Raw genomic sequence first — 12,401 nt, 5'->3', positions numbered from 1 at the left:
GCTGGCCTGCTGCTGCCTGTGCACGAGCTGAGCGCCTGCTGGTGACGTCACTCACGATGCACTTTTGCAACCAGGCACGTGTGTTGTGACTGAGTGTGTGATGGAGAAAATCGTTTTAGTGTCATTTAGAGGGAAAACGTGTGCATTTTAGTGTTTGAGTCACTTTTCAAAAGTTGCTAAAAGGTCCAAATAAGTTTTTAAAAGTAGCTAAATTTGTTGCTAGGTGCTGTTTGAAAAAAAAGTTGCCAGGGTAGTCTGAAAAGTTGCTAAATCTAGCAACAAAATAGCTAAATTGGCATCACTGGGCCCTACCCCATTACATGAGAACAGGGTATCTGCCGCTGCCTCCTCCTCCTCCCGGACACTTCTACTTTGCATAGAGTTGATCAATCTGTTGATTGTGGCCTGTGGAATGTTGTCCCATTCCTCTTCAGTGGCTGTGTGAAGTTGCTGTATATTGGTGGGAACTGGAACAAGCTGTGGTACACGTCGATCCAGCCCTTCCAAACATGCTCAATGGGTGACATGTCTGGTGAGTATGCAGGACATGGAAGAACTGGAATATTTTCAGCTTCCAGGAATTGTGTACAGATCCTTGCGACATTGGGCCCTGCATTATCATGCTGAAACATGACGTGATGTCGGCAGGACAATGGGCCTCAGGATCTTGTCATGGAATCTCTGTGCATTAAATTTGCCATTGATAAAATGCAATTTTGTTCCTTCTCTGTAGCTTATGCCTGCCCATACCATAACCCTGACTCTAACATGTGGTACTGTGTTCACGACATTGACATCAGCAAACCGCTCGCCCACACAACGCCATACACATGGTCTGCAGTTGTGAGGGTGGTTGGGCATACTGCCACATTCACTAAAACAAAGTTGGAGGCGGCTTATGGTATAGAAATTACCATTAAATTATCTGGCAACAGCTCTGGTGGACATTCCTGCAGTCAGCATGCCAGTTGCATGCTCCCTCAAAACTTGTCACATCTGTGGCATTGTCAGTGGTAGAAAAAGCACCCATTTGTCATACTTGAGTAAAAGTAAAGATACCTTAATAGAAAACGACTCAAGTAAAACTGAAAGTCAGCCAGTAAAATACTGCTTGAGTAAAAGTCTATAAGTATGTTGTTTTAAATATACTTAAGTATCAAAAGTAAATGTAATTGCTAAAATATACTTTATTATCAAAAGTCAAAGTAAAGGTATAAATCATTTCAAATTCCTCATTTTAAGTAAACCAGACGACACCATGTTATTTTTTCCATTGTATTTATGGATAGCCAGGGGCACACCAACACTCAGATGTTCTCTTGATAATCACGGGAATTTCACCATTTGTCTGTCCTAAGCATTCAAAATGTAACGAGTACTTTTAGGTGTCAGGGAAAATGTATGGAGTAAAAAGTACATCATTTTCTTTTGGAATGTAGTGAAGTAAAAGTTGTCAAAAGTAGAAATAGTAAAGTAACGTACAGATACCCAAAAAACGACTTAAGTAAAAATACTTTAAAGTACTACTTAAGTACTTTACACCACTTGGCATTGTGTTGTGTGACAAAACTTCACATTTTAGATTATTATTTTTTTAACGGGGTATTTTACAGTGAGGGAGAAAAGTATTTGATTCCCTGCTGATTTTGTACGTTTGCCCACTGACAAAGAAATGATCAGTCTATAATTTTAATGGTAGGTTTATTTGAACAGTGAGGGACAGAATAACAACGAAAATCTTATATATCCCAGCTTTACATTGGGTGGAAGATAGGCTTACCCTGGCGTAACGTTTTGATAACAGTGTAAATCTCTCTAGGACAAGGTGACTTTGATCAATATATTCACCTGCATTTACCCCCCAAAACTGAAACGCTAATTAGCTGCTAATGTGGCTATCCTAGTAACTTCAAGAGCCAGTGTCTTTGAAAAGACCCTACAACAAGGTACATCATGTTTCAAGTCTGATAAACAAGCCTACTTTCTCAAAGTTCTTTTCCTACCAACTGTATGGGATGAACAGGAAAATCTGTTAAGTGTGTACTATAAATGTGGTAACGGTTTGACATCTGTGATATTCTCTGAAGTTGCAGATGCAGAGGACTTGAGGCCATGTGCCACCTCAAGCCAGAGCGACAGTAAGTGTCTGGTTGTAGTTTTAGGGTAAACAATTAGTTTTCGGGTAAACAATTGAATTGTATGAAGTATTATAGCTTTACAAACCTTTATTTAAAGTCTTATTACTACTTTTAGAACTTTCCAAATAGTTGTGGTGCTGTGTATGGGTGAAGCTTGTATTTACAACTGTAGTGAAATCACCCTAATCTTCTGGGGTAAAACACAAGTGTGATGCCATGTTTGTAAATATCTGTATGTATTTGCCATCAAACTAAAAGCATAATAAAATAAAAAAATGATGCTTAGCATTTATTTTTGTTGGGATTCATTAACCTTCCCACTGAGCTCCTGACTGACATCCCTTCACGTTTGGTTCTGTGCCAGTTTCAAAAGCAAAGTATGTCTTCATGTTTTTCCTTCTGTTTTCTCAGTTAGTCCAAGTGGCAGCCAGGAAGAAGCTGGCCAAGACAGAGCATCAGAACCAGGTTTCTTTAGCCATCAAGATATTGATCTCGAAATCGTACATGTAGAAAGTTTAAATAGCAGCATGATTTTTTCGTATATTTTAGACCAAGAGCTGCCATCCCTGCTTGATGAGCCTGTGGCTTCTGAGATGCCTGCTGGATACATTAAAGGTATATTATGCTAGCCTATATGTTACAACATGTTGCTTCTCTTGTATTGTCAACATCAATTCCAAATTGTTTGGCTGTCAGCAGATACATGGTTATCAATACTACTAATATATATGAAGGGTGGATATTTTGATCGAGGTATTTCACATGGCCTTGATCCATGTCCTGCCTGGTACTCATGGCTTGTATTGTCACACTACATTTACATTTACATTTTAGTCATTTAGCAGACGCTCTTATCCAGAGCGACTTACAGGAGCAATTAGGGTTAAGTGCCTTGCTCAAGGGCACATTTACGTAATTTAGCAGACGCTCTTATCCAGAGCGACTACAAATTGGTGCATTCACCCTATAGCCAGTGGGATAACCACTTTACAATTATACTTTCTTTTTTTGTTTATTTTTTGTGTGTGTGTGTGTGTGGGGGGGGGTAGAAGGATTACTTTATCCTATCCCAGGTGTTCCTTAAAGAGGTGGGGTTTCAAATGTCTCCGGAAGGTGGTGAGTGACTCCGCTGTCCTGGCGTCGTGAGGGAGCTTGTTCCACCATTGGGGTGCCAGAGCAGCGAACAGTTTTGACTGGGCTGAGCGGGAACTATGCTTCCGCAGAGGAAGGGGAGCCAGCAGGCCAGAGGTGGATGAATGCAATGCCCTCGCCTGGGTGTAGGGACTGATCAGAGCCTGAAGGTACGGAGGTGCCGTTCCCCTCACTGCTCCATAGGCAAGCACCATGGTCTTGTAACGGATAAGAGCTTCAACTGGAAGCCAGTGGAGTGTGCGGAGGAGGGGGGTGACGTGAGAGAACTTGGGAAGGTTGAACACCAGACGGGCTGCGGCATTCTGGATGAGTTGTAGGGGTTTAATGGCACAGGCAGGGAGCCCAGCCAACAGCGAGTTGCAGTAATCCAGACGGGGAGATGACAAGTGCCTGGATTAGGACCTGTGCCGCTTCCTGTGTAAGGCAGGGTCGTACTCTCCGAATGTTGTAGAGCATGAACCTGCAGGATCGGGTCACCGCCTTGATGTTGGCGGAGAACGACAGGGTGTTGTCCAGGGTCACGCCAAGGCTCTTCGCACTCTGGGAGGAGGACACAACGGAGTTGTCAACCGTGATGGCGAGATCATGGAACGGGCAGTCCTTCCCCGGGAGGAAGAGCAGCTCCGTCATGCCAGGGTTCAGCTTGAGGTGGTGATCCGTCATCCATTCTGATATGTCGGCCAGACATGCAGAGATGCGATTCGCCACCTGGTTATACTTGCAGCAAAACTGTTGAGTCTTTATTATTTTGCAGATCTTCAAGCAGTGGAGATGAAGATAATGGTGAAACTGGAGATGATCTGTACAGAGTTCAGGACTGCTCTGAACCAAGTTATGGAGGCCATAGAGGATAATGGTGGAACTGGAGATGATCCATACAGAGTTCAGGACTGCTCTGAACCAAGTTATGGAGGCCACAGAGGATAATGGTGGAACTGGAGATGATCCGTACAGAGTTCAGGACTGCTCTGAACCAAGTTATGGAGGCCATAGAGGATAATGGTGGAACTGGAGATGATCCGTACAGAGTTCAGGACTGCTCTGAACCAAGTTATGGAGGCCATAGAGGCCCGGCAGCCAAAGGAGTCAGAGTCCTTGGGGCAACTTGAAATGCTGCAAAACCCTGCAGAAACAAATGAGGAACTAAAGGATATCTGTGAAACACTTAAAGACTCCCACTATCGAAGGGAAATGGTAGGGATGGCCATTTAAAATGTATCTGTTTGTAAAAATGGGAAATCTATATCAAGTATTTTGAAAGCAATTGACAAAAATAAGTTAGCTGTTTATCAAGAGCCCCTTGAATGCGTCCAGATTTGAGAGAAAATTGCAACCTGCAATATTATTGAATCCAAATATCTTAATGTCAACGAAATGCAGTTGTCATTTATGCCATATGCCTATTTAGTGTTTGGACTGATTTCCCAATTAACACTTAACTTATTTTAAGAAGAAACGATCAGCCCTCTGCCTGTTTACACAAGTTTTAGCCCATGATTACATGATACACTACAAAAATGATTACTATCAATCAGAACTGTATGGCCAGCTGTTTTAGCTGAGGAACACACAAATGAGTGGGATTTTTTTTAATTTTTTTTATCAGATTCGATACCTGACCCGCTGCTGTGGCCTGGACCTGGGCTCAGGAATCAGACGAATGATGAGAAAATTAGAACAGAGGAGCTGTGGACAGGCTACTCCTTGAAGGGCAGGAAGGGGAAGAGGGCCTTTAATAAGCTTTCAATCTATGATGCTGTCACAAGTAAGTAAATGCACAAGTTTAGATCCTTATTTATTATTATTTAGTAGATAGTATTATTGGTCAAGTGATGGTAAGTCAAATGTGTTTTTATTAACATTTCAAATGAATTAAAATCAGTAACAAGGCAGTTACCAATTAATGTGAAATCCTACCACCTGTTAAGATCGGAGAGAGAGGACAAAGGAAAGGTGAAGGAGAGAGGTCTCATGGCCAAAACTGCCTATGGGGGACGAGAGGGACAATACCCAATCTCTGTCTCAGCCAGCATAGGTGGAAAAGTAATGATATGACATGGAATGTACCATTTACAATTCTTTTTCACAACATAGGAGTGTCCCTGAAAGCACACCCCAAGGCTACCTACCAAGAGGTAGATGACAAAATAGCAGACGCTCTCAAACATGCACCAGCTCGGCTCAAGAGTAAGAGAAAGGTATGATTAAAAATAACACTTTATGATTGTTTAGATTTTTTTTTACTTCACTTTAATCCAGTCGGTCAATATAGCTAAATGATTTTGCTAGTAAAAAAGGAATGTAGTAGGGAGTCGACGTTAAACTGGCATTTTGATCATTTGTTTACGGAAAATAATGACCAGTTTGTGTTATTTTGACTTCCAGGAGCGGGTCGAGGAAGAGACTGTGGATGAGGATGGAGCAGCAGCACCTGAATAAACCTAACATAGTTATTCACTTTTAGCTTTAAGCATTTTTACAGTTATTGATTGGAGTGCAGTGTTCATGTTTTTACTGACTTGTTATTTTGTGAGCTTATTGCTGTGATTTTGTTTACGAATTTATTGTGTTACAGTTTAAGTAAAAAAAGAACTTATTTTCTGGCATTTTGCATATTTCGTCAGTGGACACCTACCGACAGGATACTGTTTATATGTTGTGATGTCACGAGAGGCTGTGTCCTGGAGGGACGTTACATCCCCCTGAGGTGGCTGCAAACCCAGACAGCTATGGCTCCATCTGCTGGTATGGTCGGGAACTCCACCCCTCTATGGCCAATCTTCCCACGCAGCTGAAACAAATGAGGAGCTGATGAGCTGAAGGTTTGGGAAGGGAAGAGACACAGTCTCCAAGCTGGGCTCTCTGGAGGACAAGAGTGCTGCACGTCCACTTCCATGAGGAATATAAGGATTTGGAGATACTTACCTTTGGGAAATACTCACCTTTGGATATATGCACCTGTGGAAATACGTGAGAGACATTTGGAAGGACTTTTTGCTGGGTTGGCCACTAGCTGCAACGTGGACTACAGTAAGGCTGGGGAAAAGTTATCTGAGCGAGTGAGAATTATGATTTTGGATGTGGAAGAGACATCCCTGAACTGTTAACCCTTAAAGAGCCACAAGAGAACAGAATTTTGTTATATTTTCGTTAATTTCCCAAGACCTATAATAAAATCCTTGTTTTGTTTGAACCTTGTCTCCTTGCACTACTTGAGCAATCCCGCTGAAAGCTGTGTAGCCTCTCGTGACGTCACAGATGGTGGAGAATACAGGCACGCTCAAGCGTTAATAGTGCATGTCAGAGGAGGATACCGAAGGTTTGATCACCCAGTTTTCCAAGTTGGCCGTAGGCTCCCCGCCCGACTGAAATGGAGGACATATTGAAAGCCCTTGTTGCTGGCCAGCAAGCACAGATGCAAGCAAACGTGGCTCTCTTGGAGGAGCAAAAGAAAGCCAACCTTCTGAAGGCAGAGGAATTGCAGTTGCAGAGACAGAGGGTTGTCCAAAATACCCGCCCAATAAAGGCAAGTGACTTTATATCTAAGATGGGGGCTACCGATGACATTGAGGCATACCTGCATGCATTTGAGGCCACGGCCACTAGGGAAGCCTGGCCCAAGCAACAGTGGGTTGGTCTGTTAGCCCCCTTTCTAACCGGGGAATCGCTGAATGCTGTCCGGGACCTGGGCCCTGACCAGGTTACTGACTATGATGCCCTGAAGTCTGAGATCCTCAGCAGATATGGACTCACAAAGTTTGGTATGGCCCAGCGCTTTCACAGCTGGACCTTCCAACCAGACCAACCTCCTCGGGCGCAGATGCATGAACTTGTCCGAATCGCAAGGAAATGGCTGGATCCGCAGAGGAATACAGCAGCGGCGGTGGTGGAGGCCGTTGTGGTGGATCGTTACCTACGCGCCCTGCCTTATGAGGCAAAACGGGTCATCAGTCAACAGGCCTTGACCACGGCTGATCTGACCGTGGAAGCTGTGGAAAAGTACCAGGCCACAGCGGAGATGCTGAATGCTTCCCGAAAATACCCCAGGAGTGCGGCCCCACCACAAATGGGAAGAACCCGTCCAAAGGACCCCAAGGTCTCGAACCCAGCCACGTCAGGACTTATCCCGGCTCCAGGGGGAGCCAGAAACCAGGCGGGTCCAAGAAGAGTACACCAGGAGGGGGAAACTCGACAGTGTTACCGGTGTGGGGAGATGGGACATATCTCCTGGCAGTGTGGGAAACCAGCCGATGAACCTATGCCCACTGCGGAGTCCTCCAGCTCAGCACCCACACACCGTTTTGCCTCGCTCTTGGGAGTCGTAGATGGCGGCCCAGATCGACCCCCCCACCTGCCCGGTAACTGTGAATCACCATGATGTGGAGGCCTTACTGGATTCTGGTAGCCGGGCCACCCTGGTGCGTAAGGATTTGGTGGGCCCAACGTGTCTGACCCCGGGGAAAGTCCTCCCAGTTTCCTGTGTCCATGGGGACACCAGAGAATACCCCATTACTGAACTTACAATGACCAGCACACGGGGAACCATACACACGACGGCGGGGGTGGTTGATTCCCTCCCCGTCCCTGTCCTAATTGGACGAGACTGCCCAGCCTTTTACCCACTCTGGAGAGAGTCTCAGGAGAGGATAACCCGAGTACCTCGGAAACGGAGAGGCAAGACTCATCCTGGGAAGGCTCCGGTGCAATCCTCCGAGTTACTCACTCCCGCCCGGGCTCTGATAGGGATGGCAGGTGCCCAGACCGACACAGAGACGGAGCTACAGAATCTGGACAAAGAACTGTCTGGTCTGAAGGGGACCGCTGAGAGGTATCGTTTGTTAAAGCAACAGTTAGACATGAAGACAGAAGAGTTAGATATCCTCCAGGCTAAACTCCAACAGAGCTCCTTCCCTAAGCAACAGGAGGAGCTGGAGAGGCTGCGCAGGACCATCGAGGAGTGTGAGGAGACCCTGCGCAGTAGTAAGGAGGTCCAGAAGAAGGCAGAGGAGAAGTACAAGGTGTTGGAGAACAAGATGAAGAATGCGGAGGCAGAGAGAGAGAAGGAACTGAAAGCTGCTCAACAGAAGCTAAACTCTGCTAAAACCAAGGCTGATGCGTTCAGTAAGAAACTCAAGGAGAGACAACAGGAGGCTGAGTCCCTGGTCCTAGAGTTGGAGGAGTTGAAGAGAGAGCAGTCTGGCAAGCACCACGGCAATGTGGACGCCCTCTCCCGGCGTGATGCCTTCTTCGCTGCCTTTACCCGACGAGGACGTCGGTCCCGAGGAGGGGGATGTGTGATGTCACGAGAGGCTGTGTCCTGGAGGGACGTTACATCCCCCTGAGGTGGCTGCAAACCCAGACAGCTATGGCTCCATCTGCTGGTATGGTCGGGAACTCCACCCCTCTATGGCCAATCTTCCCACGCAGCTGAAACAAATGAGGAGCTGATGAGCTGAAGGTTTGGGAAGGGAAGAGACACAGTCTCCAAGCTGGGCTCTCTGGAGGACAAGAGTGCTGCACGTCCACTTCCATGAGGAATATAAGGATTTGGAGATACTTACCTTTGGGAAATACTCACCTTTGGATATATGCACCTGTGGAAATACGTGAGAGACATTTGGAAGGACTTTTTGCTGGGTTGGCCACTAGCTGCAACGTGGACTACAGTAAGGCTGGGGAAAAGTTATCTGAGCGAGTGAGAATTATGATTTTGGATGTGGAAGAGACATCCCTGAACTGTTAACCCTTAAAGAGCCACAAGAGAACAGAATTTTGTTATATTTTCGTTAATTTCCCAAGACCTATAATAAAATCCTTGTTTTGTTTGAACCTTGTCTCCTTGCACTACTTGAGCAATCCCGCTGAAAGCTGTGTAGCCTCTCGTGACGTCACAATGTTCAGGGTAGATTAAATGACGTGTCTTAAGGGTCCTCCCGAGTGGCGCAGTGGTCTAAGACACTGCATCGCAGCTGCGTTGCTACAGATGCTGGTTCGATACCTGTCTGTGTCGCAGCCAGCCACGACCGGGAGACCCATGAGGTGATGCACAATTGTCCCAGTGTCGTCCAGGTTAGGGGAGGGTTTGGCCAGCCGGAATGTCCTTGTCCCCATCACACTGTTACGTGCCTTATTGGTACTATAGGTACCCACTGACGAAAGTTACGTTCCCAGTGGTTACCAGAAACTGCATGTTATGGGGCTCTCAACGTACTTTCTGACGTTTAGCAACGTTATGAGGTTAACTTAAAAATACACATATTTAACGGTTTAAAATCCCCCACATTTCTACGTCCTGAAAAAACTTGGGACATACGTTTTGTCAGCGGACACCACAGCTACGTAGAAGGAACGTTTCACAATAACGTTATCATGACTTATGTAGGGACTTAAATAACTTTGGTGACATCCTGGAACGTTTTTAATTATGTGGGCCTAATTCAGATAATGCATGTCATAACACGATGCCCAGCTCTTTAATGCAAGCTTTCTCTATCCTCTAACGAGCTCTCCACACCCGCAAAATGTCGCACCTTACACTGTGATTGGCAGCACAGTGTGCTCTGAATGATTTTCTTATACAGATACTCTGTGGTGTGCTAGTGTATTTATTCTCCCACTTAGATGTCACTTCCACAAGCTTTAAATTGAGGGCCAGGTTGTCAGGATGGGTAATGTACAGTACACATTAATTACAAGTACTCCTAAAGATACACTTCATTTTAACTAGCTAAATCCTGTGTAACAACTAGTAATTACATTGTACTTGGCTAACATTACATGTACTATGCTTTGAAATAGTGTCTTATTCTTCATCTGGGATTTGGATTTGTAAAATATATTATAAAATGTATTTAATATATGTCTGATCATGCTCAGGTAGCATCAGGTTTGTATTTTCATGCTGATCAAAGCTCTAATAAAATCCAGACATTTATAAGCATTATAATGCTTTTGAATGACACTTCCGGTTTTGGCGGAAAATACCGGGTTACCCGGGAGAAGAGTGATTTATTCTCGGGATGGAGCATTTGTAAAAAACCGGGGAAATATTAAACCCTGATGCGCATACCAGTTGATTCACAAGACACCAACTAAGTAATTTACATATACGGTATCTTCATTAGGCCTAATGGCATTTCATGTCCATGATAGGAAGTTTGTTGTAGTGACTCAGTAAGGCTAATTGTAAAAGTAACCCTCTAAAGTGCCATGTTTGTACAGTTTATTATGTGGAGGAAACATTTAGGCAGCCAGGACCATACACCAGGACCGCTCCGTAGGCCGCACTGTAGGCCTAGCTCTTACTGCAGTCCAGTGCCATGGACATCTTTGAAGTTTGGCCTCTAGTAATTTAGGACGGCAACTTTATGAAGGCCTCTTCACCGTGGTCTCATCGTACAAGGCTCTACAACATGTAAAATAAAAACAGGCTATTTTTATTGTTCATATTATTTGCGTTGATGATGTATTGAAGTCAAGTGGTTCAACATTCAAATGCGACGGTCAGTGGAACACTTGCGCCACCAAGTGGACAATTGCTCAGTTCCCTTGTGGCATCAACGCTACCAGAGATATTTGATATAAGATCAAATGTTATGTCAATATTATTATCTCTAAATTGATTCCCCCACCCGTATTGCATATATTATTATTCCGATTTAGCTGTTAATCTGGATTTAATTTATAAACGCTTTCTGTCATTTCCGATTGGAGGGCAGATGACCACGTGACTTACGAACCTACCAATTTGTTACTTTGTAACAGTCAAAAGTGGTTATTCCCAACGTTGATCAACTCCCAATCTATGCCAAGATTTTTTTAAAGCATTGTCTTTTATATTCATCACTGTACCATTTACACCCTGTATCCTGTGCATGTGACGAATAAACATTGATTTGATTAGATGATTAACGCACCATTCACATCAGCTATCATAGTCAATATAACAGTGACTGACTTCACCATCACTTTCTAGCCATCATTGAGATTGAGATGAAGATGGTCAAACGTGAAAATATAAAATACATCGTGATCCTAATGGAATATAACAAAGTAATTCTGTTGTCTTTGCCTGATTTATCTTTACAATGACAGGGGTTGCACCGTTCCTGGAGGTACTGCAATACCAGGTCGATGCGTGGAGTGGACGGAGCAAGCCCCTATTCCATCTCCCTGTTCCAAAAATCAATTTAATATATGGTCCCCAGATAGGGGACGTATCAGATATTAAACTGATAAGAACAGATTTTTTTTTTTTTTTTTTTTTTGGAAAAATAATTTTTATTTTCATTTCACATTCAACTACAAGTACAAATTCAGTGCATAACGTTGTACATAACATGGATTTACAAAAACAGTACCTTAACCGTATAAAAATAGCAAAACTCCTAAAAAAAGTGCTGTTCTGAGGAACCTGACCAGCTAAAAGGCCTACATTCAAGAGAAGCATGTAAACAATTGCCTCTAACAATCTCCCAAAGCTGATCTTTCAAAGGAATAAAAACAATTATAGAAATAAAATCATACACATATACCAAAGGGAACTCTGAATAAACCTCAGTGTATATCAAATATTTACAAAGGCTTAGCCTACATTTCAATTTACATGACAGAATACAGTTATACATAGGCCTATATATAGGCTACAAAAAAAACATTTACAAAGAAGGGTATATCCCTTTCCATCTATGTTTAACAGATGTGATGCCCCACTTATCTATTTCGAATTGTATTTTTTTCCAAATTTCTTGTTTTATAAATTTAACCAATCCCGTCGGTGACCACTTGAGGGTGTCATTGACCGCACCACATCTGGCCTCCCAAAGTTTAGTCTTGATAAGGGACACCAGAGTCACTAATTCTAATAATTGCACCTTTTCCACATTTTTAGTTCAAATTTGGCTACCCCTTCATAATCAATGTTTTTTAAAATATTAAAATCTATTTTAATTTTCTTCCAAACTATTTGGGCAAAAGAGCATTCCCATAAAACATGGGGAATTGTTTCAATTGCGAAACAGTTGTCCCTGGGACAAAATTTATTCAGGGTCAAATTATGATCATATAATGTTGAACGGACCGGAAGACGTCTGTGTAAAACAAGCCAATTAA

At 43.6% G+C, this 12,401-nt stretch overlaps 1 non-coding gene across 1 annotated transcript; it reads right to left on the bottom strand.

Moving 5' to 3' along the window:
- Nucleotides 1–11,382: 11,382 nt before the first annotated feature.
- Nucleotides 11,383–11,568, bottom strand: LOC121560216. Its single transcript, XR_006659357.1, has one exon. It is a non-coding gene; the product is annotated as a U2 spliceosomal RNA (small nuclear RNA).
- Nucleotides 11,569–12,401: the final 833 nt, after the last annotated feature.

The sequence above is a fragment of the Coregonus clupeaformis genome, unplaced genomic scaffold (assembly GCF_020615455.1).
Source record: "Coregonus clupeaformis isolate EN_2021a unplaced genomic scaffold, ASM2061545v1 scaf1163, whole genome shotgun sequence".
NCBI classification, from domain to species: domain Eukaryota; kingdom Metazoa; phylum Chordata; class Actinopteri; order Salmoniformes; family Salmonidae; genus Coregonus; species Coregonus clupeaformis.
Note: the sequence above shows the minus strand (reverse complement) of the source record. Positions and strands in the feature narration are given on the sequence as shown.